Genomic DNA, 26,653 nt, shown 5'->3' with positions numbered 1-26,653 from the left:
GGCCTCTGACAGACTTTTCTAGCCTACTGATGTTTATCAGGCCAAGGTTTCCAAGAAATTTCTTTTGTCATGTTGAGGTTCGCCAGTCTACTGGCAGACACTCTAAAAAATTTAACAGCACTGGTACTGCTCCGATAGTGGTGGCCTAATATTAATCAGTTGTTGAGCAATTCATATCATCTTCTTAGCGATCCCAAGGAATTTCTGGGTAATGTCAAAGGCTTCTTGCAATGGTTAATGTCAATGTCCACCATCAGGCCCACCCTGAACAAGAATAATGGGCGAGGGAAGATGGCACGAAGAGACTACTCAAGAGAAACATTTTATCATGGTTTGGTGCTGTTCTGAAGCAGGACAGATGTTCATCATTGATGGAACTATGAACCTGATTTCTGAAGAAATACATGGTCATGCTGAGACCTCCAGAGTGGGAACTGAACCGGCTCTCTGCTCTGGTTAATACTTCTATTATTGCTTATATTTTCTAATATGGCATAATGGCACAACCCTTTTTTCTATTAAGATATCCTTTTTTGTTGATCAGTATCAATAAAAGCTTAAATAAATCTACACCGATTAAATAAAACACGGAAAAATTTATGATGTAAAGTCAACTTTTTGGACAAATTTTTTCTAAATACCCGTATTTTTCGCCCTATAAGACGCACCGGCCCATAAAACGCACCTAGGTTTTAGAGGAGAACAATAAGAAAAAAATATGTTCCATTACACCTCAGGTCAGACCACCAATGTTAATCAGACCTCAGCTTACAGCCCCAATCAGACCCCCAATGTCAATCAGACCTCAGATCAGACCCCCCAATGCCTCAGATCAACCCCCCATATGTCAGCCATCTATCAGCCCCCAGCACAAATAAAATAAACTCACTTGCCTCTCCTGCTCCTGGACGCCACTGCTCCTCACCATCGCGATCCTCATTATCCTGCTGTCGGCTGTGTATCGCGGCGCACAGTATGAGGTCAAAGAGCGCCCTCACACTGTGCGCAGCCCTGCACAGCCGATAGCCGAGCTGAGGACCAGGAAGCGGTGAGTACAGAGCCTTCACCGCTTCCCGGTCCACGGGTACTAATGAAGCGCTTCCATTAATATTCGCCCCATAAGATGCAGGGGCATTTTCCCCCCACTTTGGGAGGGAAAAAAGTGCGTCTTATGGGACAAAAAATACAGTACTTTTAACGTTTAATATAAAATGCAAATACTTCTTCAGGCTGATGTGCGGGACTGATTAATAGGTTCCTGTACTTTTGTTACCAATGTTTGATTAATGAATACCGCGTGTAGATTTGATGACCTTTAGATCACACTTACAACCTCTCTTGCACCATTGTATATTATATTCATATAAAATACCAGTACTGGTAAAACCAGCATTGGCAAAGAATAAGCTGAGAAGGAAGACATTTTAGGTAGCACAGAATGGTATTGTTGAAAAAAGAATTGAGGGAAGTGAATAACCGTTCCATAAAATCTGGCTCTCCGTTCAGTATGTGCGTGAGGGATGTGCGTTTGTTTGAAGTGATTTCTGCTGGAAGGAGTTACTGAAATATAGATTTACATGCTGTATTTCTTTTATCAATTAACAAAATCCAAAGTCAATGAACAAACGAGAAATCGAAATCCAATCAAAATTTGGCGCGGTATATAAATTTGTATTTTTTGGGGGGGCAAAAACAATCTAACTTGTAACAACAAGAAACTCAATGAAGGGGAAAAGGTACATGTTACCGTATTTTTCGCCCAATAAGACGCACCCAGCCACAATACGCACCTAGGTTTTTGAGGGAAAAAAAATAAATATATATTTTGAACCAAAAGGTGTGCTTTTGGTGGGTTTTGAACTAATGGTGGTCTGTGGATGACACTATTATGGGGCATCTGTGGATGACACTAATATGGGGGATCTGTGGATGACGCACTGGTATGGGGGGGGTCTGTGGATGACTCACTGGTATGGGGGGGTCTGTGGATGACGCACTGGTATGGGGGGGTCTGTGGATGACACTTATGGGGGGGTCTGTGGATGACACTTATGGGGGGGGGAATCTGTGGATGACACTTATGGGGGGGGGGGGAATCTGTGGATGACACTGTTATGGGGGGGCGGATCTGTGGATGACACTGTTATGGGGGGGGAATCTGTGGATGACACTGTTATGGGGGGATCTGTGAATGACACTGTTATGGTAGGGGGGGATCTGTGGATGGCACTGTTATGGGGGGGATCTGTGGATGACACTGTTATGGGGGGGGATCTGTGGATGACACTGTTATGGGGGGGGATCTGTGGATGACACTGTTATGGGGGGGATCTGTGGATGACACTGTTATGGGGGGGGGATCTGTGGATGACACTGTTATGGGGGGGGGGGGGGGGATCTGTGGATGACAGTGTCCCTGTGTAAATAGTGACCCCCAATACAGGGGGTGGAGGCCGGCAACTGGTGTTGAAATCGCGGCGGGCCCGATGCAGTCATTGTACTCTATTACACCTGCCCCGCTCACAGCAGTATTCATATGTAAAGTGTAGGCATGGGAGCTTTGTTAAAGTATCACAATCCACTGTAGTACTCACTATGAAACTCCCGTAGCAGGAAGGCTGGGCAGCAGCATAACGTCACTCACTTTGTCACGCACCTGCTCCATTAATAAAGTGGGAGGAGCATGCGCGTGACGAAGTGAGTGACCGCCCAGCCTGCTACGGGAGCTTCATAGTGAGTACTACAGTGGATTGTGATACTGCTGCAGAGGATTGCAATACTTTAACAAAGCTCCCATGCCTACACTTTACATATGAATACTGCTGTGAGCGGGGCCCGATGTAATAAGAGTACAGTGACTGCATCGGGCCCCGCCGCGATTCCTACAGCAGTTGCCGGCCTCCAGCCCCTCCTCCCTCCCCCCTGATACATCGCAGGCCACGCTGTGCAGCATCGCGGCCGGAGATGTATCAGTGTTAGCAGAGTAAAAATGGCAGCATTCGCCCCATAAGACTTATGGGGCGAAAAATATGGTATATTTCTAAGATAAATATTTGCAATATTTACTACAGATATAGTGATGATATCCTCAGCATCAGGACTGTCAATAAGGCCCCATGCGCACCACCATAGTTTTCTGCATTTCTATGGGCCCACAAACAAATGCACAAAGCACCCGGATGTGATCCATGTGCTGTATGCATCCGTGTTGCCGTTCTGCAATGAAGCACAGGGCAATGTTGGGGAACTAACCTTCCATTCCTGATCATTGCCAGCTGCATTTACAGGGAGCAATCATCCCCTCGGTATGGGGATGAATGGTCAATATGAAGATCGCTAATCCACGTACAGATTCATTGTTTGTGGACAGCACATCCCTGTTCATACAGTACAATGTGCTGCCGCCAACAAATGATGATTTTAAGTCCTCATAAACGAGCGGTGGTTGGATGAGGGGGTCAAGAAGATTAAAAAAGTGTCAGAACAAGTTAGTCTTAGGGCTCTTTCACACTTGCGTTGTTCTTTTCTTCCGGCATAGAGTTCCGTCGTCGGGGCTCTATGCCGGAAGAATCCTGATCAGGATTATCCTAATGCATTCTGAATGGAGTGAAATCCGTTCAGGATGCATCAGGATGTCTTCAGTTCTGGAACGGAACGTTTTTTGGCCGGAGAAAATACCGCAGCATGCTGCGTTTTTTTGCTCCGGCCAAAAATCCTGAACACTTGCCGCAAGGCCGTATCCGGAATTAATGCCCATTGAAAGGCATTAATCCGGATCCGGCCTTAAGCTAAACGTCGTTTCGGCGCATTGCCGGATCCGACGTTTCGCTTTTTCTGAATGGTTACCATGGCTGCCAAGATGCTAAAGTCCTGGCAGCCATGGTAAAGTGTAGTGGGGAGCGGGGGAGCAGTATACTTACCGTCCGTGCGGCTCCCTGGGCGCTCCAGAGTGACGTCAGGGCGCCCCACGTGCATGGATGACGTGATCGCATGGATCACGTCATCCATGCACATGGGGCGCTCTGACGTCATTCTGGAGCGCCCCGGGAGCCGCACGGACGGTAAGTATACTGCTCCCCCGCTCCCCACTACTACTATGGCAACCAGGACTTTAATAGCGTCCTGGCTGCCATAGTAACACTGAACGCATTTTGAAGACGGATCCGTCTTCAAATGCTTTCAGTTCACTTGCGTTTTTCCGGATCCGGCGTGTAATTCCGGCAAATGGAGTACACGACGGATCCGGACAACGCAAGTGTGAAAGAGCCCTTAGTTCTGTCAGGATGTGATGGTCTGCTTTAAAGGGATTATCCAGGATTTTAATAATGATGGCCTATCCTCAGCTATGGTCATCTGTCTGAAGAGGCCGCGGCGCCCCAGTGAACACTATGGCCACCTCACAGGTTACCAAGCACAGCACCATACATGGTGGCTTGGAATTGCAACCCAGGCCCAAGAGATTGAGCTCCACCAAGGCCATCTGACCGATGAACGTGAAGTCACTGTCCTAGAAAGAGGTGGCATCACCCACCAGAGTGCCAAGGCGTCTTCAAACAGGTGCTCGGCGAGGGTGCCAGGAGTTGGCTCACCACGATCCACAGTATAAACCATCAATATCAAAATTCTGGATAACCCCCTTAAGGTCTCCCTACTGTACCATTATTCCAAGTGAAGTGAAATATATCCCTCAAAGGAAAGCTTTATGGGTAATTATTTTGGGCTGACAAAGTATCCACTAAAACAGTCCTCTCCCCATCCCTGAGCTAATTACTGCACCTCTCCTACATCCCCCCGGGTGCCTGCGCCACACACACACACATCACACCCACTGCGCCCAGACAAGCGTTTACAGACGTTCCGTAAGCTGTATTTGTTTAGTATGATGAAAGGAGACATCACTGACAACATTACACAAATGTTTAGCTTTGGAGGGGTTTAGAGAAGAACATTGATCCCTTTTCATTCAAATAAGATTTCTAGCCGGTGACATCAGTGTGAACGAGAGCACCACGCTTGTCAGAGGGAGCCGAGCCAAGAGTGCGGACAGATAAAGCTGGGGCGTTGGTGCGTCCTGGGATGTCCGCACACCCAGCTACACAGATGAAGAATTTACCGTACTCCCTACCTAACAGCTGATCTCAGGGGGTGGAAGCTTTGTACATTGCAAGGGAAATACATTCATGTGAAAAGATCACATTGGTGCCATCTTGGACCACCAAAGGGTGTAAAAGGAGTTGCCCAGGAATAGAAACAGGATCTTCTTTTTTTCAGAAACAGTGCCACTCCTGTCCATAGGATTTGTTTGGTATTGCAGTTCAGCTCTATTAACTTTAATAGCAATGGGCTCCAAGACAAGCCTATAGCCATCCATGCTGAGGAGAATGAAAATTAACTTCATCATAAAAACTCCAATTCCACTGCATTTCAGCCCAGCCATAGAATCACCTGCTAACATCAGGTCAGTGATCTTCTCATTAGCTCAGAAGAAAGTGATTGGCCCCTTTCACACGGGCGAAAATTCAGTGCGGGTGCAATGCTTGAGGTGAACGCATTGCACCCGCACTGAATCCGGACCCATTCACTCCAATGGGGCTGTGCACATGAGCGGTGATTTTCACTCATCACTTGTGCGTTGCGTGAAAATCGCAGCATGCTCTATATTGTGCGTTTTTCACGCAACGCAGGCCCCATAGAAGTGAATAGGGCTGCGTGAAAATCGCAAGAAAGTGCGGATGCGGTTGATTTTCACGCAAGGTTGCTAGGTGACGATCGGGATAGGGACCCGATCTTTAATATTTTCCCTTATAACATGGTTATAAGTAAATTAGGGATGGAGGGGTTAAAAAAAAATAATTAAACTCACCTCATCCACTTGTTCACGCAGCCCGGCTCGTCTTCTTTCTTCTTCTTTGTGGACCTGGGAGGAAAAGGACCTTTGGTGACATCACTGCGCTCATCACATGGTCCATCATGGCTTGGTGAACAAAACATTAAAAGTTTGGGTCCATGACCAAGAAACTCCAGCTGAGAACGTATGGTCAATGGTCAGAAAGCAGGTGGACAAACAAAAACACAGAAATTTTGATAAACTCCAAGCACGGACTAGGCAGGAATGGGCTGTCATCCGTCAGGATTTGACCCAGAAGCTGATATCCAGCATGCCAGGGTCAATTTCAGGATCAACACTGGGAGTCTTTGCATAAGGCCTCTTGCACACAAACGTTTTTGTTTTTTTCGTTTACGTTCCGTTTTTGCGGATTTCGTTTGCGGTACGTATGCGGAACCATTCATTTCAATGGTTCCGCAAAAAAATGGACTGTACTCCGTATGCATTTCGTTTCCGTATTTCCGTTTCGCTGAAAAATAGAACTTGTCCTATTATTGGCCGCAAATAACGATACATGGCTCCATTCAAGTCAATGGGTCCGCAAAAAAAAAAAAAAAAACGGAATGCATCCGCATGTCTTCCATATCCGTTCCGTTTTTGCAGAACCATCTATTAAAAAATCTTATGCCCAGCCCAATTTTTTAATGTACTTACAGTTTAAACATTATTGTATGCTTCCGTTTGCGATTCGCAAAAAACGGATCACAAACGTAAACCAAACGGAACGGCAAAACGGATCGGAAGCGGAAGCACTACTGAAACAAAAAACGGATCCGTGAAAAACGAACCGCAAAATACAGAAAAAGCCATAAGGTAGTGTGCAAGAGGCCTAAACCTGATGTATGAAACTGTGTCAGCTAATGAAGAGGCTGCGGCTCTTGGTCGAGCAACATGACCCCTTCAAACAGCTGATAAGTGGGGGTGTCTGGAGTCTGCCCCCACCAATCTAATATTGATGGCCTATACTAAGGAAGGGAGTCAATATTACAATCCTGGAGAACCCCTAGGGATTGTTCTACAGAATGAGCCAACCTGGAATGAAATTCTGAAAACTGGGAAAGCTGGGTGACAACTGATCCAGGCTTCAATTAACCTTTCACATGGGTTGTCAGGCAATGACAAAACTGTCTCATTAGGCTAGGATTCAGGAGTGGTGGAAAAATCTCCAAAAAAGGCACATTTGCCATTTACAGGTCTATGGAAGCTAGGTCAAAACCCCTGAATAACTGCAGCCATATCGGTAAGGAGTGTTAAAGGGGTTGTCCCACAAAAAAATATTCTGCAGTTTTCAAACCTGGATCTGAATAATTTTGTAATTGCAAATAATTAAAAATTTAGCACAGCCACTGAGTTATCGAATAAAATGTATCTGTATAGCGCCACCTGCTGTTTGATTTTTTTCCTATTTATTTGTCCAGCCCACTGAGGTGGCTGCACATGCTCAGTTTCATCCTTCAACTGTGATAGGGAGAGCTGAGACACGCCCCCTGAGCTGTGATAGGGGGAGCTGAGACACGCCCCCTGAGCTGTGATAGGGAGAGCTGAGACAAGCCCCCTGAGCTGTGATAGGGAGAGCTGAGACAAGCCCCCTGAGCTGTGATAGGGAGAGCTGAGACACGCCCCCTGAGCTGTGATAGGGAGAGCTGAGACACTCCCCCTGAGCTGTGATAGGGAGAGCTGAGACACTCCCCCTGAGCTGTGATAGGGAGAGCTGAGACACGACCCCTGAGCTGTGATAGGGAGAGCTGAGACACGACCCCTGAGCTGTGATAGGGAGAGCTGAGACACGACCCCTGAGCTGTGATAGGGAGAGCTGAGACACGACCCCTGAGCTGTGATAGGGAGAGCTGAGACACGACCCCTGAGCTGTGATAGGGAGAGCTGAGACACGACCCCTGAGCTGTGATAGGGAGAGCTGAGACACGACCCCTGAGCTGTGATAGGGAGAGCTGAGACACGACCCCTGAGCTGTGATAGGGAGAGCTGAGACACTCCCCCTGAGCTGTGATAGGGAGAGCTGAGACACGCCTCCTGAGCTGTGATAGGGAGAGCTGAGACACGCCCCCTGAGCTGTGATAGGGAGAGCTGAGACACGCCCCCTGAGCTGTGATAGGGAGAGCTGAGACACGCCCCCTGAGCTGCCAGCTTGATATAAATCTAGTAGCGCAATGAATGAGGAGATCTCTGGATCCATGTCAGGTACATGGCTGGTTCTAGCTTTGTTAGAAACAGACTGTCAAGTAAGTACTATATGATGTCTGATTGTCTTTTTTACATTAGTCATGGAATAACCCCTTTAACAGTCTTACTAATCTGCTACTATTAAACACAAAGGCCCTTAATTTCTGACAAGGCACAGACCTTGTTATAAATGACATACTTCCTCTGGCAGTCCGTGCACCAGACTTGTAGGCTCCTACCTGCCACAGACTTGGCAATGGTGTTTAAAAAGTTGTAAAACTGAGTTTTACAACTTTTTTATGCTAACATACAGAATAGGGGCATCATAAATTTCCCCTGCAGTATTTTGGGCACTTTTCAGGAGTTACGTAGATTTTGGTGCTTTTTTTCTGGTGATGTTTTGGTGGCATTTTTAGTCAGTACACCTCAACTCCAGAGGTTACATGGAAGTCTATGTTCTTTGGTGTTTTTTTAATGCCATTTTGGCATGCCATATTTTGTAACAATGTATTCTCCCCCTACTGCTCTACAGAGGTGTAGCTAGGCTTCCCGCACCCGGGGCAAGGATTCAAGATTGTGTCATCACCAACCCCCAACCCCCCGACACTTGCCACTCAGATTTACATAAACCACTCCTCTAACTCCGCCCAATGCATAACTACACTCACCCAGTGCCACTTACCTAATAAAATCTATCATAGGGTACATGGCGGTACCAATACACCTTGCAATATATTAAAGAACCAACTGGTCCTACCTCATCCAGGGTGTCGCTGGCATCAGCGTGATATCTGCTGGATCCAGAACAAGGTCTCTGTGGTGACAGAGCTAAAGGAATAATCACATAAGGAAGGGATGGTAAATGCCCCTGTGAAATCCCCAGCAGGGGGCACTGTGCTGGTACTGTAAGACCTAGCCATCCCAATATATAACAGGGTCATCTAGGGCACTGCTTTCCCCTTAGTGCTAGCACACAGTACTAATGCCCACATTGTGCCTTCTTTACAGCAGAAATGCCGACATTGTGGCCCTCACAGTCATTATGTCCTCCTTGTGGCCCCTTCACAGTAGTTATGCCCACCTTTCTGCCCCCTCAAAGTAGTTATGCCCATTTTTCTGCCCCCTCAAAGTAGTTATGCCCACCTCTGTGCCCCATTCACAGTAGTTATGTCCTCTTTGTGGCCCCTTCACAGTAGTAATGCCCACCTTTGTGCCCCCACACAGTAGTTATTCCCTCCTTTTGGACCCTTCACAGTAGTTATGCCCATCTTTGACCCCCCTCACAATAGTTATGTCCACCTATCTGCCCCCCTCACAGTAGTTATATCTTGCTTGCGGTCCCTTCACAGTAGTTATGCCCACCTTTGTGCCCCCTCACAGTAGCTATCTCCTCCTTATGACCCACTATGGCTCCTAGTGCCCTCTCCAGCGCCAAAAAAAAACACAAATACTCACCTGTTGCCCTGATGATCGGCACATCTAGCAGCAGGACACGCTCCCACACATCGCACTGCTGGCTGTGCAGGAGACTGGTTCCCGGGCTTTCACCGCTCCTCCCATACAGCCAGCAGCGCAATGTGTGGCCTGAGAGGGGAGCTCAGCGGAACAGTAAAGCAGGGAGCGGACGGCTCCCTGCTTCACTAACTAAACAAACTAACCGGCGGGTGCGCAAACCTCTACCCCCCCTCCCCCCAGCCTCTCCGCCCTGGGGCACGTGCTCCAGCTGCCCCCCTCGATACACCCCTGTAGTGCCCTCACAGGGTGGGGTACACACTTTCTATACACAATATATGGGCAAAAACACCTCAAAGCAAGTCAGGCGTTTTCTTGAAGCTGCACAACACAAAACTTATGCAGCCTTAGGGTGCATTCACACGACTGTATAAATGGATCCGCATCCGGTGCGGACCCGTTCATTTCAACGTTGTTCGGCGGCCCCGCAAAAAAATGAAGCATGTCCTATTCTTGTTCGCGGTTGAGGACAAGAATAGGCATTCTCTATATAGCGCCGGCCATGTGCGGTCCGCAAAATGTGGAACGCACGCGGCTGGTATCCGTGTTTTGCGGACCACAAAACACGGTCGTGTGAATGCACCCTTACTGCGAGAAACAATACAAAGCAACATGCTACAACAAATGCTACTCCACCTCCAGCATGCCGCCAGAACCGGTCAGTGCTATTTGGATAGTACATAATGATGTGCACAGAAAGGAATGTCTGCTGTGGCCGGTCTTATATTTAGAAGCTTCGCTCTACGTCGTGTCAGGACGTCATGTTATGGTACAAGGGTGGGAAGCAGCTGATGGAAGACAAAATACATAAGACGAGTTCAGAGAGAGAGAGAAATGCAGGGACGGCCGGAGCGGCGACCGCGTCATGGTGTAGGTATGCTGCAGGATGTGAGGGGCAGGTGAGCGCCCCCCGTTATCACCATGTACAGCCTGCGTCACCGGGAAGTGGCCCCGTTATTAACCACACCGAGATGAAAAGAGCTTCCAGTGACCGAGGACTGTTATTTACATGCCTTCTGGTAATGGCGTCTATATCCAGAGGCCGCTTCCTTCCAGGACGTCAAACCTGTCCACACCTTCCATACAGTATACTGGAAGATATACCATATATCTATCTAATATCTCTATCTTCTATCTATCTAATCTATTTCTCTATCTATCTCTAGCTAATCTATATCTGTCTTTATTTCTCCATCTAATCTATCATCTATTTCATATCTATCTATAAACTATCAATTTATTATCTAATATCTATTTATGTTTAATTTATCTGTGTATGAATATATATATATATGGAATTTATCTGTCTAATATCTATCTATCCTTCTAATGAATATCTATCAAATCAATCTATTACCTAGCGTCTATTCCATATCTATCTAATCTACCAATTCAATGTATCAAATATCTATTTATTTATCTTTAATCTAGCTAATATCCATCCATCTATCTATCTATGTGCCTACCTGTCTATCTAATCTATCTCATATCTGTCTATATCTATCAATCTTTTATCAATTTTAAGAAGGTATACCGAAAATTCTATAACTTTTCATTATACTGAATAATGAATAAGCTGAAAACAGAATTCACCTTTAGTGCGGTCTCCTAATGGGGTGTCGCACAAAAGAAAATCTCATTAGGGGGTAATTTATCATGAGGGCAATTTTTGAAGTCCGCCGTGCTCTGAATCTGCACTGCTGAAATTTGTACCAAATTTATCAAACATCAATGGAGTAATATTTTTGCAATGCATCCTGCCCCCTTACTGGAATAAGATTTTTTTACTTCTTAGGCTACTTTCACACTAGCGTTCGGGTGTCCGCTTGTGAGCTCCGTTTGAAGGCTCTCACAAGCGGCCCCGAACGGATCCGTACTGCCCTAATGCATTCTCAGTGGACGCGGATCCGCTCAGAATGCATCAGTCTGGCAGCGTTCAGCCTCCGCTCCGCTCAGCAGGCGGACACCTGAACGAAGCTTGCAGCGTTCGGGTGTCCGCCTGGCCGTGCGGAGGAAAACGGATCCGTCCAGACTTACAATGTAAGTCAATGGGGACGGATCCGTTTGAAGTTGACACAGTATGGCTCAATTTTCAAACGGATCCGTCCCCCATTGACTTTCAATGTAAAGTTGGTTTTTTTTGTTCATGGTTATGCAAACAGATCCGTTCTGAACGGATACAAGCGTTTGCATTATAGGAGCGGATCCGTCTGTGCAGATACCAGACGGATCCGCACCTAACGCAAGTGTGAAAGTAGCCTAAAAAAGATGCAGTTGATAAATCGGACATGTACCTGACTAACATAGCTAACCATGCCCACTTCCCCTCCCAATTTTCAAAAGTGACGAGGGTAGGATAAGAATGCACAAAACGTTATGCTAAAATTCTGCCACAAACGGCATGATAAATTACCATCAATGTAATGGGTGGGGGGTCCAAACTCCACCAAGAAAGCCGCGGACCCCCCACCCAGCGCCTCTCAGATAAGGTCATAATTAGTACATCAATATTTACAATATTTAGTCACCCTCTTGGCCCACAAATTCACCTTCTTCCTTGTAAAACAGACACCCTTGTGCCAAAGTAGGTGTTAGATGTCCAAACACAGTTTAATATGTGAGGCTTGAAGATGTTCTCCTGCCAAAATAATTTAACTGGAGAACAATAGGCATGTTAGACAGAATGAAACCTGTTTTGGGGACACTGGCGCCACTCCTGACCTCTGTAACCTCTCTCCAGCAGCCAAGAGGAGGTCACACCGGCAGGACTGCAGTAGTTCAGCCTTCATCTCTCTGCTGCTTTCATCAACATGGCCACCTCTTCTTTAGGCCTCTTTCACACAACGTTTTTTTTTTTTTTTTTGCATTCATTTCAATGGTTCCGCAAAAAAAAAAAAAAATATGTAATCCGTATGCATTCCGTTTCCGTTCTGTTTAAAGATAGAACATGTCCTATTATTGCCCGCAAATCACGTTCCGTGGCTCCATTCAAGTCAATGGGTCCGCGAAAAAAAAAAACGGAACACATACGGAAATGCATCCGTATGTCTTCCATATCCGTTCAGTTTTTGCAGAACGATCTATTTAAAATGTTATGCCCAGCCTCATTTTTTCTATGTAATTACTGTATATGCCATATGGAAAAACGGAACAGAAAAAAACGGAAAAGAAACAGAACAACGGATCTGTGAAAAACGGTCCGCAAAACACTGAAAAAGACATATGGTCGTGTGAAAGGAGCCTTATAGGGAGTGGGGCCATGGATCTCGCTTCTAGGACACCTTGTGATCAGCTAGGTAAAACTCCATTCCCCTGTAGTGCCAACTGCGGTAGTATAATATGGTGCCCACTCAAAAGACATAGATGCCCTGGGTCAAACTGAGAGGGTAGTGCCAACTGCAAGAAATATTTCATATATTATGGTGCCCATTCATAAGACATGGATGCGGTGGGTCCACTTAAGACCAATCTGCTTTTCTACAGTAGATCCCCGATTTGGCTCACAGACGTGTTTCCTAGCGTGAGACCCCTTCTAAGACACTCAAATACCCTTTATGGAGAGTGGTTGCTCAGAGCCAGACTTATGGGGGTTGTTTCATCTGGAAATGTATGAAATATCACTAACATATGCCATAAATGTCCAATAGGTGCGGGCCCCACAGTCAATGAAATGTACGTCATGCATGCACTTTGTCTTCTCCATTCACTACTATGGGACTCCCGAAAATAGCCAAGCAAACTCACTCAGCTATTTTGGGAAGCCCCATAGCAGTGAGCGGAGAGGGAACCGCACATGTGTGGCCACCTGCTATGGGACCTCCAAAAACAGCTGTCAGTGCTTGTCTATTTTTTTTGAAAGGCCCCCTTCTTGAGACAGGAGAGCGTCCCAGAGGTGGAGGCATCCTGTGGCTATGCCGCAAATGTCCAGATAGGCGGACTACCCCTTTAAATAAAACCTGTGCAGACTTGCACGCTCAGCTGCTCATGTTCCAGACTTCAGTCACTGGGAAAGGCAGGAGTCGATATGTCTGTGAAGGTTCTCGTATATCAGTAGTAATAAGTCTGAGCAACTGGACTTGTATTTCTTTTTTCCTCGAAGACTTTTCGCTTGTCCTCCGACTGGCTTTCTCGATTAGGGCTCTTTCACACCTGCGTTCTTTTCTTCCGGCATAGAGTTCCGTCGTCGGGGCTCTATGCCGGAAGAATCCTGATCAGGATTATCCCAATGCATTCTGAATGGAGAGAAATCTGTTCAGGATGCATCAGGATGTCTTCAGTTCCGGACCGGAACGTTTTTTGGCCGGAGAAAATACCGCAGCATGCTGCGCTTTTTGCTCCGGCCAAATATCCTGAACACTTGCCGCAAGGCGGGATCCGGAATTAATGCCCATTGAAAGGCATTAATCCGGATCCGGCCTTAAGCTAAACGTCGTTTCGGCGCATTGCCGGATCCGACGTTTAGCTTTTTCTGAATGGTTACCATGGCTGCCGGGACGCTAAAGTCCTGTTTGCCATGGTAAAGTGTAGTGGGGAGCGGGGGAGCAGTGTACTTACCGTCCGTGCGGCTCCCCGGGCGCTCCAGAGCGACGTCAGGGCGCCCCACGCACATGGATGACGTGATCACATGGACACGTCATCCATGCGCATGGGGCGCTCTGACGTCATTCTGGAGCGCCCCGGGAGCCGCACGGACTGTAAGTATACTGCTCCCCTGCTCCTACTATGGCAACCAGGACTTTAATAGCGTCCTGGGTGCCATAGTAACACTGAACGCATTTTGAAGACGGATCCGTCTTCAAATGCTTTCAGTTCACTTGCGTTTTTCCGGATCCGGCGTGTAATTCCGGCAAATGGAGTACACGCCGGATCCGGACAACGCAAGTGTGAAAGAGGCCTTAGAATGACTTGGGTTAGAAATCTCTGCCGTTAAATACTGGAGACTCCTTCTTCAGTTTTTTTTTTTTTTTTTGCATTTGCATTTGCAAGACGAATTCTATTAGGTGTGATTCCACTGCCTCGGGAGAGGTGTTAGAGCTGCAATGTAAGTGGCAGACAATAGATGTTGCACTCCTCCACCTCTATTCTCTAATCATAGATAGCTTCCTTCACACCTCTTTGGAAGCAGTCCTCCTCTGTGTCTAAGATGCAAACCTCGCTGTCATCAAGTGTCCTTTGTCCTTAAGATGCAGGAGCACAGCTGAGTCCTGACCTTGGGTGTTGGCTCTTCTGTGCTGGCCCATACGTCGGTGTGGCCGCTGTTTTGTTTGCCCAATGTACAGTTCTTGGCACTCCACTGGATGGCATACACCATATTGTGTTTTGGCGTAGGGTCTCTTGGGTGAACCAGTTTCTGCCTTCACTGCCAGTCTTGACATTCTTTTTTTTTTCTTCAGGAGTCGGTTGTCAGCCATGTTAGCATTCATGGCATGGTGCTGCGCTTCTGTCATCTGGTCACTCAGTGTCCACACTGCTCCCCGTGCAGGGCCCATGGGCTGTACACATCAAGAACATTTCCTGATGTATACCTCCAAAGGATGCTTGGATGAGACTGTAGAGCCATATAGTGTCCGTGTGGCCTCCATGACACTGCTATATGTCGGTATTCCTTTTTTTCTGCTGCATGGAGGCCAAAAAGGCAGTCTTTTAGCCTTTGTCAGATATATGTGGGGCATATGGAGGCATTTAGTCTATGCGCCCATTGCATAAGGAAACTGGACGCTGCAAACGAATGCAGCCTTACCTAGCCTGTGCCTAACGCATATATAACACGTACATAGGCGTCCGCTTGCGAGAACAGCGGGTGCCACTGCTGACAGGTGCCTGCTGTTTAAAACAGCAGGCACCCGGGGCTAATGTATGCGATCGACAATAAAGTCGATCATACACATTTAACCCCTCAGATGCCGTGGTCAAATGTGCACCGGCTCCCCCTAGTGGGGATTGAGGGAGCTGGATGGAGTGTGCAGCAGCCTCGGTCCTCCTGGAAGATCCGAGGCTGCGGCACATTAGTTCCTATGGAGACCCTTCCTGTGGCAGAGCTCCATAGGAACACAGTGAAAGTCCCATAGACTAATGCACTGGAGTCTATGAGAGAAGCAATCTCATGATAGCTTGTTCAAGTTCCCTAGCGGAACTATTAAAAAGTGTAAAAAAATATATATATACACAGTACAGACCAAAAGTTTGGACACACCTTCTCATTCAAAGAGTTTTCTTTATTTTCATGACTATGAAAATTGTAGATTCACACTGAAGGCATCAAAACTATGAATTAACACATGTGGAATTATATACATAACAAACAAGTGTGAAACAACTGAAAATATGTCATATTCTAGGTTCTTCAAAGTAGCCACCTTTTGCTTTGATTACTGCTTTGCACACTCTTGGCATTCTCTTGATGAGCTTCAAGAGGTAGTCCCCTGAAATGGTTTTCACTTCACAGGTGTGCCCTGTCAGGTTTAAAAAGTGGGATTTCTTGCCTTATAAATGGGGTTGGGACCATCAGTTGCGTTGAGGAGAAGTCAGGTGGATACACAGCTGATAGTCCTATGAATAGACTGTTAGAATTTGTATTATGGCAAGAAAAAAGCAGCTAAGTAAAGAAAAACGAGTGGCCATCATTACTTTAAGAAATGAAGGTCAGTCAGTCAGCCGGAAAATTGGGAAAACTTTGAAAGTAAGGGCTATTTGACCATGAAGGAGAGTGATGGGGTGCTGCGCCAGATGACCTGGCCTCCACAGTCACCGGACCTGAACCCAATCGAGATGGTTTGGGGTGAGCTGGACCGCAGAGTGAAGGCAAAAGGGCCAACAAGTGCTAAGCATCTCTGGGAACTCCTTCAAGACTGTTGGAAGACCATTTCAGGGGACTACCTCTTGAAGCTCATCAAGAGAATGCCAAGAGTATGCAAAGCAGTAATCAAAGCAAAAGGTGGCTACTTTGAAGAACCTAGAATATGACATATTTTCAGTTGTTTCACACTTGTTTGTTATGTATATAATTCCACATGTGTTAATTCATAGTTTTGATGCCTTCATAGTCATGAAAATAAAGAAAACTCTTTGAATGAGAAGGTGTGTCCAAACTTTTGGTCTGTACTTTATGAATATATAAAATCTCAAATCAAACCAAAAATTAAAGTAACAATTTTAAAAAATACACATCATGGACATTGGTGTGTGCAAAAATGCCTGTACTATTAAAATCTAAAACTATTTATGCCATACAGCAAACTCCCACAAACAATTGAATACAAAGTGATCAAACAGTCATCATACTCATTCCAAAGTGGTATCAATGAAAGGGACAGCCTCATACACCAAAAATAAAAACTTATGGGGGTCAGAATATGCACATGCACAGAAAAAATTAGTTATTTTTTTAGTATAAGGCCTCTTTCACACGAGCGTGACGGATTAGGTCTGGATGCGTTCAGTGAAACTCGCACTATTTTGCGAATAGTGGAAGGTTTCAAATCGAAACGCGCGTCGGGGTGTGCAGTCTTCCTGTGGACTTACCATCATTTTACATACGGTATGTGACCTCATTCCTGTTCATCTACTTACCTGTTAAACTTCTGCGGTTGTCTTGTGTTTTTTTGATCAAACACTCATCATGTGTTTTCTCTTGTAAATTGTTACGTGATTTGCACATGCACTTTATTCACCCGCTTAGATCACTTGAATAGGTATATATATATATGTATTTAGGGACCCACATTGAAGGGGTATTTCTCCTCTCCTTTGCTTATATATATAAGCTTGCACTTGCACTTTATATTTGACGAGATTATGTGTACTCTTACCAATAGTGGGTACCCCTTTAACATATATTTTACATGGTAACTTTGCCTCATTTAGATATATCCATACTCGGGTCACTTCTGTCTTTTTACCTTTTTTGTACTCTACTAACTCTCCCAGGATTGTGCTGCACTTTGTGCATTTGTCTGTTATCTCTATGTATGCTTTTAATCATGTACCCAAATAAAACAATATTTTTATAGTTTATCAGCTTTCAGTGTTCTTTTGTAGGTTTTCTATCAATTTCTGAGTTAAGCTCTTTTGAGGGGCCCTTAGGCCCCTTTCACACGAGCGAGTATTCCGCGCGGATGCGATGTGTGAGGTGAACGCATTGCACCCGCACTGAATCCCGACCCATTCATTTCTATGGGGCTGTGCACACGAGCGGTGATTTTCACGCATCACTTTGCGTTGCGTGAAAATCGCAGCATGCTCCTCTTTGTGCGTTTTTCACGTAACGCAGGCCCCATAGAAATGAATGGGGTTGCGTGAAAATCGCAAGCATCCGCAAGCAAGTGCGGATGCGGTGCGATTTTCACGCACGGTTGCTAGGAGACGATCGGGATGGAGACCCGAACCTTATTATTTTCCCTTATAACATGGTTATAAGGGAAAATAATAGCATTCTGAATACAGAATGCTAAGTAAAACAGGGCTGGAGGGGGTTAAAAAAAAATAAAAAATCATTTAACTCACCTTAATCCACTTGCTCGCGATGCCCGGCATCTCCGTCTGACTCTTTTACTGTCTAGGACCTGTGGAGAGCATTAACTATAGTTTAAGGACCTGGGATGACGTCACTCCGGTCATCACATGGTACGTTACATGATCTTTTACCATAGTGATTCACCATGGTAAAAGATCATGTGACGTACCATGTGATGACCAGAGTGACGTCATCCCAGGTCCTTAAACTATAGTTAATGCTCTCCACAGGTCCTAGACAGTAAAAGAGTCAGACGGAGATGCCGGGCATCGCGAGCAAGTGGATTAAGGTGAGTTAAATGATTTTTTATTTTTTTTAACCCCCTCCAGCCCTGTTTTACTTAGCATTCTGTATTCAGAATGCTATTATTTTCCCTTATAACCATGTTATAAGGGAAAATAATACTATTTACAGAACACCGATCCCAAGCCCGAACTTCTGTGAAGAAGTTCGGGTACCAAACACGCGCGATTTTTCTCACGCGAGTGCAAAACGCATTACAATGTTTTGCACTCGCGCGGAAAAATCGCGGGTGTTCCCGCAACGCACCCGGACATTTTTCCGCATCGCCCGTGTGAAAGAGGCCTTACTGCGGCTTCACGCCATTTTTTTGTGTAATCTACTTCTGTACTATTTTGCAAGCAGGTTCAGTCAGTTTTGTCTGCGATTGCGTTTAGTTGTTCAGTTTTTTCCGCGCGGGTGCAATGCGTTTTGATGCGTTTTTTCACGTGCGTGATAAAAAACTGAAGGTTTACAAACAACATCTCTTAGCAACCATCAGTGAAAAACGCATCGCACCCGCACTTGCTTGTGGATGCAATGCGATTTTCACGCAGCCCCATTCACTTCTATTGGGCCAGGGCTGCGTGAAAAACGCAGAATATAGAACGTGCTGCGATTTTCACGCAACATAGAACTGATGCGTGAAAAAAAACGCTCATGTACACAGACCCATTGAAATGAATGGGTCAGGATTCAGTGCGGGTGCTGTGCGTTCACGTAACGCATTGCACCCGCGCGGAAAACTCGCTCGTGTGAAAGGGGCCTAAGGCTACTTTCACACTTGCGGCAGAGTGATCCGGCAAGTAGTTCCGTCGACGGAACTGCCTGCCGGATCCGGCAATCTGTATGCAAACGGACAGCATTTGTAGACGGATCCGGATCAGTCTTACAAATGCATTGCAAGAACGGATCTGTTGTAATCGTACTGCGGTATCGTTGTAATCGTACTGACTCGGAGAATGAAAGTGACAGGTCAGTTTTACCGCATAGGAAACGTTGTAAAAACAAAATGAGGAGGAACTGTGTTTTTTTTTTATAATTCCACCCCATTGTCCTGCAAAAAAGGGGTTAATGTGCCTTATAGAGGTTTTCCGAGATTCTGATATTAATGACCTATCCTCAGGATAGCGAACAAAAGAAGCGAGGGTTACGGCAGCATCTCCGACTATTCCTTTATTCCATACTGCAGCGAGTGCGTACAAAAAAAGACACAGCAACGTTTCGGCTGCTATGTACTCGCTGCGGTGTGGAATAAAGGGATTGTCGGAGATGCTGCCGTAACCCTCGCTTCTTTTGTTCGTTGATCTGCAGGCTGCTGGGGGTCTGCGATCCTGGGCTGGCTGGTGCGTTCCGGTTTTGGTTGTTAGGGTCTGTGAGTGCTGTTCTACAACATTATTTGATTCTATCCTCAGGATAGGTCACCAACAGATCGGTGGGGATCCAACTCCCGGCACATCCACTGGTCAGCTGTTTGAAGAGGCCACAGTGCCCCGGTGAGTGCTTGGGCCTCTTCGTAGGCCGGATACATCACTGTACATTGGTCATGTGGCCTAGCGCAATACAAAGCACAGCCACTATACAATGGACGGCGCTGTCCTTGGTAAGTGGTGAGGAGTCCGCAGAGCTCACTGGAGTGCAGCGGCCTTCTCAAAAAGATGATTGGTGGGGGTCCCCACTTCACCTGATCTGATATTAATGAACTATCCTGAGGATAGGTCAGCAATAACAGGATATTAGAAAAAACCCTTTAAAAGGATTGTCCAGCTTTCTGCACTTTTTTTTAAAGGGATTGTCCATTTTTGTGAACTTTTTTTTAAGGGATTGTCCAGCCTCGGAGCTGACAACCCTATTATGGTCCTAACCTGGACCCCATTAAATAAAAACACCTCTCAACTGTCCGCAGTCCCGTCACTGCCCCGTTCCCAGCTGCTTCCAGCCCCACAGGATCACGCAGAGTATTGTCTGGCGATCACACTGTACATTATATTTACAGTACAGCAGCCTGTATTCTGCCAGTGGGCTACCTGTGACTTCCACGGGTCCACGTGCAGACGCTGCACACAGAGACAGTACACAGACAGAAATATCTAGCCGACTGAATCAGACCGAAAAATGTCAGCTGTTATGTCCTGGGGACCCCCGATAACAGCTCAAGGACCCCGGATGGGAGAGACGTCATCTCTCAATAATGATCCAAACAATTGTATTTTCTGAAGTGGAATAAATAAGCCCCCGTCTAGGTTCTGTGCAGAGCCCCGGGTTATCTCCGCAGGGGAATAGACACAGAGAGAACTACCGGATGTAGAAGGCTGGAGGGATGGAGAACAAGTAGATATCGGGTCTTACAGATAATCTTTACAGATACATAGAGATGACATCAATGTCAGAGATAATAATAGATATGAGGTTGATAGATAATATATTAGATGATAGACAGACAGATGCAGCTCAGCAGTGGGTGTGAGGAGCAGTGGTGCAGCCTCCCCTGATATGTAGAGGAGCAGTGGTGCAGCCTCCCCTGATATGTAGAGGAGCAGTGGTGCAGCCTCCCCTGATATGTAGAGGAGCAGTGGTGCAGCCTCCCCTGATATGTAAAGGAGTAGTGGTGCAGCCTCCCCCAGTATGTAGGGGAGCAATGGTGCAGCCTCCCCCCTATATAGTGGAGCAGTGGTGCAGCCTCCCCCCTATATAGTGGAGCAGTGGTGCAGCCTCCCCCCCTATATAGTGGAGCAGTGGTGCAGCCTCCCCCCCTATATAGTGGAGCAGTGGTGCAGCCTCCCCCCTATATAGTGGAGCAGTGGTGCAGCCTCCCCCCCTATATAGTGGAGCAGTGGTTCAGCCTCCCCCCCTATATAGTGGAGCAGTGGTGCAGCCTCCCCCCCTATATAGTGGAGCAGTGGTGCAGCCTCCCCCCCTATATAGTGGAGCAGTGGTGCAGCCTCCCCCCTATATAGTGGAGCAGTGGTGCAGCCTCCCCCCTATATAGTGGAGCAGTGGTTCAGCCTCCCCCCCTATATAGTGGAGCAGTGGTGCAGCCTCCCCCCCTATATAGTGGAGCAGTGGTGCAGCCTCCCCCCTATATAGTGGAGCAGTGGAGCAGCCTCCCCCCTATATAGTGGAGCAGTGGTGCAGCCACCCCCCCTATATAGTGGAGCAGCCTCCCCCGCTATGTAGAGGAGCAGTGGTGCAGCCTCCCCCGCTATGTAGAGGAGCAGTGGTGCAGCCTCCCCTCTCTCCCCAGATATGTAGAGGAGCAGTGGTGCAGCCTCCCCCGGTATGTAGAGGAGCAGTGGTGCAGCCTCCCCCGGTATGTAGAGGAGCAGTGGTGCAGCCTCCCCACTATATAGTGGAGCAATGGTGCAGCCTCCCCACTATATAGTGGAGCAATGGTGCAGCCTCCCCCCCTATATAGTGGAGGAGTGGTGCAGCCTCCCCCCCTATATAGTGGAGCAGTGGTGCAGCCTCCCCCCCTATATAGTGGAGCAGTGGTGCAGCCTCCCCCCCTATATAGTGGAGCAGTGGTGCAGCCTCCCCCGCTATATAGTGGAGCAGTGGTGCAGCCTCCCCCCCTATATAGTGGAGCAGTGGTGCAGCCTCCCCCCTATATAGTGGAGCAGTGGTGCAGCCTCCCCCCCTATATAGTGGAGCAGTGGTGCAGCCTCCCCCCCTATATAGTGGAGCAGTGGTGCAGCCTCCCCCCCTATATAGTGGAGCAGTGGTGCAGCCTCCCCCCCTATATAGTGGAGCAGCCTCCCCCCCTATATAGTGGAGCAGTGGTGCAGCCTCCCCCCCCCCCAATATAGTGGAGCAGTGGTGCAGCCTCTCCCCCCCCCTATATAGTGGAGCAGTGGTGCAGCCTCTCCCCCCCCCCCCCCTATATAGTGGAGCAGCCTCCCCCGCTATGTAGAGGAGCAGTGGTGCAGCCTCCCCTCCCTCCCCCGCTATGTAGAGGAGCAGTGGTGCAGCCTCCCCCGCTATGTAGAGGAGCAGTGGTGCAGCCTCCCCCGCTATGTAGAGGAGCAGTGGTGCAGCCTCCCCCGCTATGTAGAGGAGCAGTGGTGCAGCCTCCCCCGCTATGTAGAGGAGCAGTGGTGCAGCCTCCCCCGCTATGTAGAGGAGTAGTGGTGCAGCCTCCCCCGCTATGTAGAGGAGCAGTGGTGCAGCCTCCCCTCTCTCCCCAGCTATGTAGAGGAGCAGTGGTGCAGCCTCCCCCGCTATGTAGAGGAGCAGTGGTGCAGCCTCCCCCGCTATGTAGAGGAGCAGTGGTGCAGCCTCCCCGCTATGTAGAGGAGCAGTGGTGCAGCCTCCCCCTGATATGTAGAGGAGCAGTGGTGCAGCCTCCCCCTGATATGTAGAGGAGCAGTGGTGCAGCCTCCCCCGCTATGTAGAGGAGCAGTGGTGCAGCCTCCCCCGCTATGTAGAGGAGCAGTGGTGCAGCCTCCCCCGCTATGTAGAGGAGCAGTGGTGCAGCCTCCCCCGGTATGTAGAGGAGCAGTGGTGCAGCCTCCCCCGCTATGTAGAGGAGCAGTGGTGCAGCCTCCCCCGCTATGTAGAGGAGCAGTGGTGCAGCCTCCCCCGGTATGTAGAGGAGCAGTGGTGCAGCCTCCCCCGCTATGTAGAGGAGCAGTGGTGCAGCCTCCCCGCTATGTAGAGGAGCAGTGGTGCAGCCTCCCCCGGTATGTAGAGGAGCAGTGGTGCAGCCTCCCCCGCTATTTAGAGGAGCAGTGGTGCAGCCTCCCCCGGTATGTAGAGGAGCAGTGGTGCAGCCTCCCCCGCTATGTAGAGGAGCAGTGGTGCAGCCTCCCCCGCTATGTAGAGGAGCAGTGGTGCAGCCTCCCCCGGTATGTAGAGGAGCAGTGGTGCAGCCTCCCCCGCTATGTAGAGGAGCAGTGGTGCAGCCTCCCCCGCTATGTAGAGGAGCAGTGGTGCAGCCTCCCCCAGTATGTAGAGGAGCAGTGGTGCAGCCTCCCCCGCTATGTAGAGGAGCAGTGGTGCAGCCTCCCCCGGTATGTAGAGGAGCAGTGGTGCAGCCTCCCCCGCTATGTAGAGGAGCAGTGGTGCAGCCTCCCCCGGTATGTAGAGGAGCAGTGGTGCAGCCTCCCCCGCTATGTAGAGGAGCAGTGGTGCAGCCTCCCCCTGATATGTAGAGGAGCAGTGGTGCAGCCTCCCCCGGTATGTAGAGGAGCAGTGGTGCAGCCTCCCCCGCTATGTAGAGGAGCAGTGGTGCAGCCTCCCCCGCTATGTAGAGGAGCAGTGGTGCAGCCTCCCCCGCTATGTAGAGGAGCAGTGGTGCAGCCTCCCCCACTATGTAGAGGAGCAGTGGTGCAGCCTCCCCCTGATATGTAGAGGCGCAGTGGTGCAGCCTCCCCCGGTATGTAGAGGAGCAGTGGTGCAGCCTCCCCCTGATATGTAGAGGAGCAGTGGTGCAGCCTCCCCCGCTATGTAGAGGAGCAGTGGTGCAGCCTCCCCCGCTATGTAGAGGAGCAGTGGTGCAGCCTCTCTCCTGATCACAATGCTGGCGTCAGGCTGTCTCCTCTCCCCGCACAGTGCAGCCAGTCTGTCACCCGCCCTCCCACCTCCTGCACTTCCCGGGTGACTCCTCGTGCTCGGTGTAGAACTACAAGTCCCAGCATGGCGCACCGCACAGGACAATGACCCCGATGTCACATCATCAACCATAAGCGACCGATCACACTGGGAAATCGCGCGTTTTACCTGTTTACAGATTGCCGTCGTGCTTCCGAAAAATCGGGGGACGATCATTCATTCCATGCGACACACACGGCAGCCGATCACGCGCTGACATTACCGGCCCTCCGCCTTACATTTACGCTCGGAAATTGATTACTGTGGGACTATAAGTCACAGCATTTCATAGCGGCGTAAGATGGGAGTTGTAGTAGAACAGCATTTGCAGAAATCCCCTAAAACCCTCCTCCACTAGACCACCTGGGCACGAGGAGCCCTCGCTAACGCACGGTGTGCACACAGGTCTATAGGTCCTACCTGTGCGGCTGTGGCCCCGGACGGTCCCTGTCGGTCTCCTGTGAAGAAGAAGCAGTGAAGGAAGCGGCGGCGGCGGCAGGAGGAGGAGCGGGAGGAGCAGGGCGAGGCGGCAGTCAGGCTGGAGCCGCTCTGTCAGGGAGTGTTACTGCGCAGAGCTGGCAGCGGCCCAGGACACGTCCCCCCCTCCTCCTGTGCCGCCGCCGGTGATGGAGGTCACATCCATCATGTGTGTGAACACAGCCCTGTGAGGGGGGGATCAATGATCCCCAAAAATCCTAATAATCTAATCCTAACAGAAAGTAAAGATTAACCTTGTCAGTGCCAAAGTGCTTTTTACTCTTTGGGGATGTTTTTCTGCGCGCTCGCGTTATAGTAATGGCCACACGACGACTTGTCGCAGGTAGCGCACGACATATTGAAGTGAACGTGCAACTTGCGACAAAATCCAGCACGTCGCACTGCAACACCATTGACATGGGAAATGTCTTCTTGTCACAGAAAAGTCCTGCAATGTTTTTTTTTATAATGATAGTCGATGGTGTTGTACTGCGACACGACAGTCGCAAAAAGTCCATCCAAGTGCGACACCATTGACTATCGTGACAAAAAATGTCGCACTGTAGTTGTACCCTTTCTGCCGTGATGTGTAGCCCTAGCCTTAAGGTACCGCTACGCAACGTCGTGTGGCGCAAAAATATGTGCAACTTGACTGTTTTAGAGCTGGGACAGACACGGCTCGGGGGAGGCGCACGTGACATTGAAGTCAATGGAGTGAATGTCGCTTGCGACAAAATCCAGCAGTGTTGGATTTTATGCAAATGTTACGTCACATGGCGACGCCGTAGACATACATCACCGGAAGTGTCACATGTCACATTCACGTGTTATCGGGGGCAGGTATAGCTTTTACAGCGGGAGGTGTTTTTTTTTTTGCGCGGTTCGGTTTTTGGGGCGCGTTTTTATTGTGGAGGGGTCCTGAGCCATGTCCATTCAGAACTGCAAAGAAAACTATGGGGGGGAAACATAACTTTTATCCACTGAACTATCCACCATTGCTGACCAAAATAAAAAATGACCCGGACAGATGGCAGAACCTGCCTTTGTCGCTGGTAGGACGTTGCCACTTGGTTAAGATGATGGAGGCGCCGAAACTGTTATGCCCGCCTCAGACCATTCCTATCCTCCTGCGTCATTCACTTTATCTGGAATGGGAAGAAGCCTAGAATCTCCCTGAGGAAATGAAAACTGCGGAAAGAACACGGAGGTCTCAACCTCCCAGATATACGGGGTTACCATATAACCGATTGTTCAGGCCCCCCAGAGCGTTTCGCTTGGGGGACACATGGGGGCAATGACACCATTCATTTTTGTATTTTGGTATGGTTTTGCTCTCCTTTCTCTCATCCCCTCCCCCCTTTTTTTTTTTCTTGCTTTCCCGCTCTTTTTTATTTCAGGTTTTCATGAAAGGGTTAAGTCCTGTCAGAATCAGCTGGTTTTAGCCGGTCTCGCCTGAGCCTTGGATGACGAGCAGGGATCCTCTCTGATTGGTGCAGCTGGTTGCTGAGGGAGATTTCCAGACAGCTGATTGGTGTGGATGCCAGCGGCGGGAAAGTATGGTCCTTTAAAAAGAGGGTTTCGGCGGCGCTTCTGGGCCAGTTTTATCAAGACCGGATCGTCGCCTCGCCCTTCCTCCCTATTCTTATGCTTTATGTCGCTTTGCTTTATTAGAGGGGCTGTATTACTCCGCTATTGCTGAGTGGATTTCTGTAATTATTGGAGTTTTTAATGGTTATTTATTTCATGAATTTGAAGTTTTAATTATTTATTAATTTATTTACCCTTTAATAAAGCATTGCGGCCATTTTTATTCCAACACAAGGTGTCATGTCATTATTTTATTAATTACTATGTTTCAGTTATTAGGTCTGAAAGGGGTCATTTGCCTCCATTATTTAATGGCACGTCTTACTATTTCAACCTATGTACGGAGAGACAGTCAGCTGCGCCCTGGGATCTGCTGGCTCTATTACATACTAAATTGCCAAAACTCCCGTATGTGGCAAGGCGATCGCTAATCTTAAGGGATACTATCATAGTATGGAAAAATATTAGAAACCTAATTGGTCTCTCGTACCAGTTCTCCAAACATCTCCCCATCATGATAACCGGAGTTTCATCCCGGGACATTGGGCGACTAAGGGAGTGATGAAAATGGGGGATCTCTTTCATGAACGGGAGGCTAGGTGGGCTACTATATCGGAATTGGAGGATAG

The 26,653-nt window shown here is 48.2% G+C and overlaps 1 protein-coding gene across 1 annotated transcript in view; it reads right to left on the bottom strand.

Annotated features, from left to right (window-relative positions):
• Positions 1-24,498, bottom strand: part of SMAD9 (SMAD family member 9) — a 42,447-nt gene extending 17,949 nt beyond the window's left edge. The window contains exon 1 of the mRNA XM_040426105.1: positions 24,381-24,498. The gene's annotated coding sequence lies outside the window, so the exon portion shown is untranslated. The remainder of the gene's footprint in view (positions 1-24,380) is intronic.
• Positions 24,499-26,653: the final 2,155 nt, after the last annotated feature.

Source organism: Bufo bufo, chromosome 3, assembly GCF_905171765.1.
Source record: "Bufo bufo chromosome 3, aBufBuf1.1, whole genome shotgun sequence".
Taxonomy (NCBI): Eukaryota; Metazoa; Chordata; class Amphibia; order Anura; family Bufonidae; genus Bufo; species Bufo bufo.
This window is presented reverse-complemented; position numbering and strand designations above follow the sequence as displayed.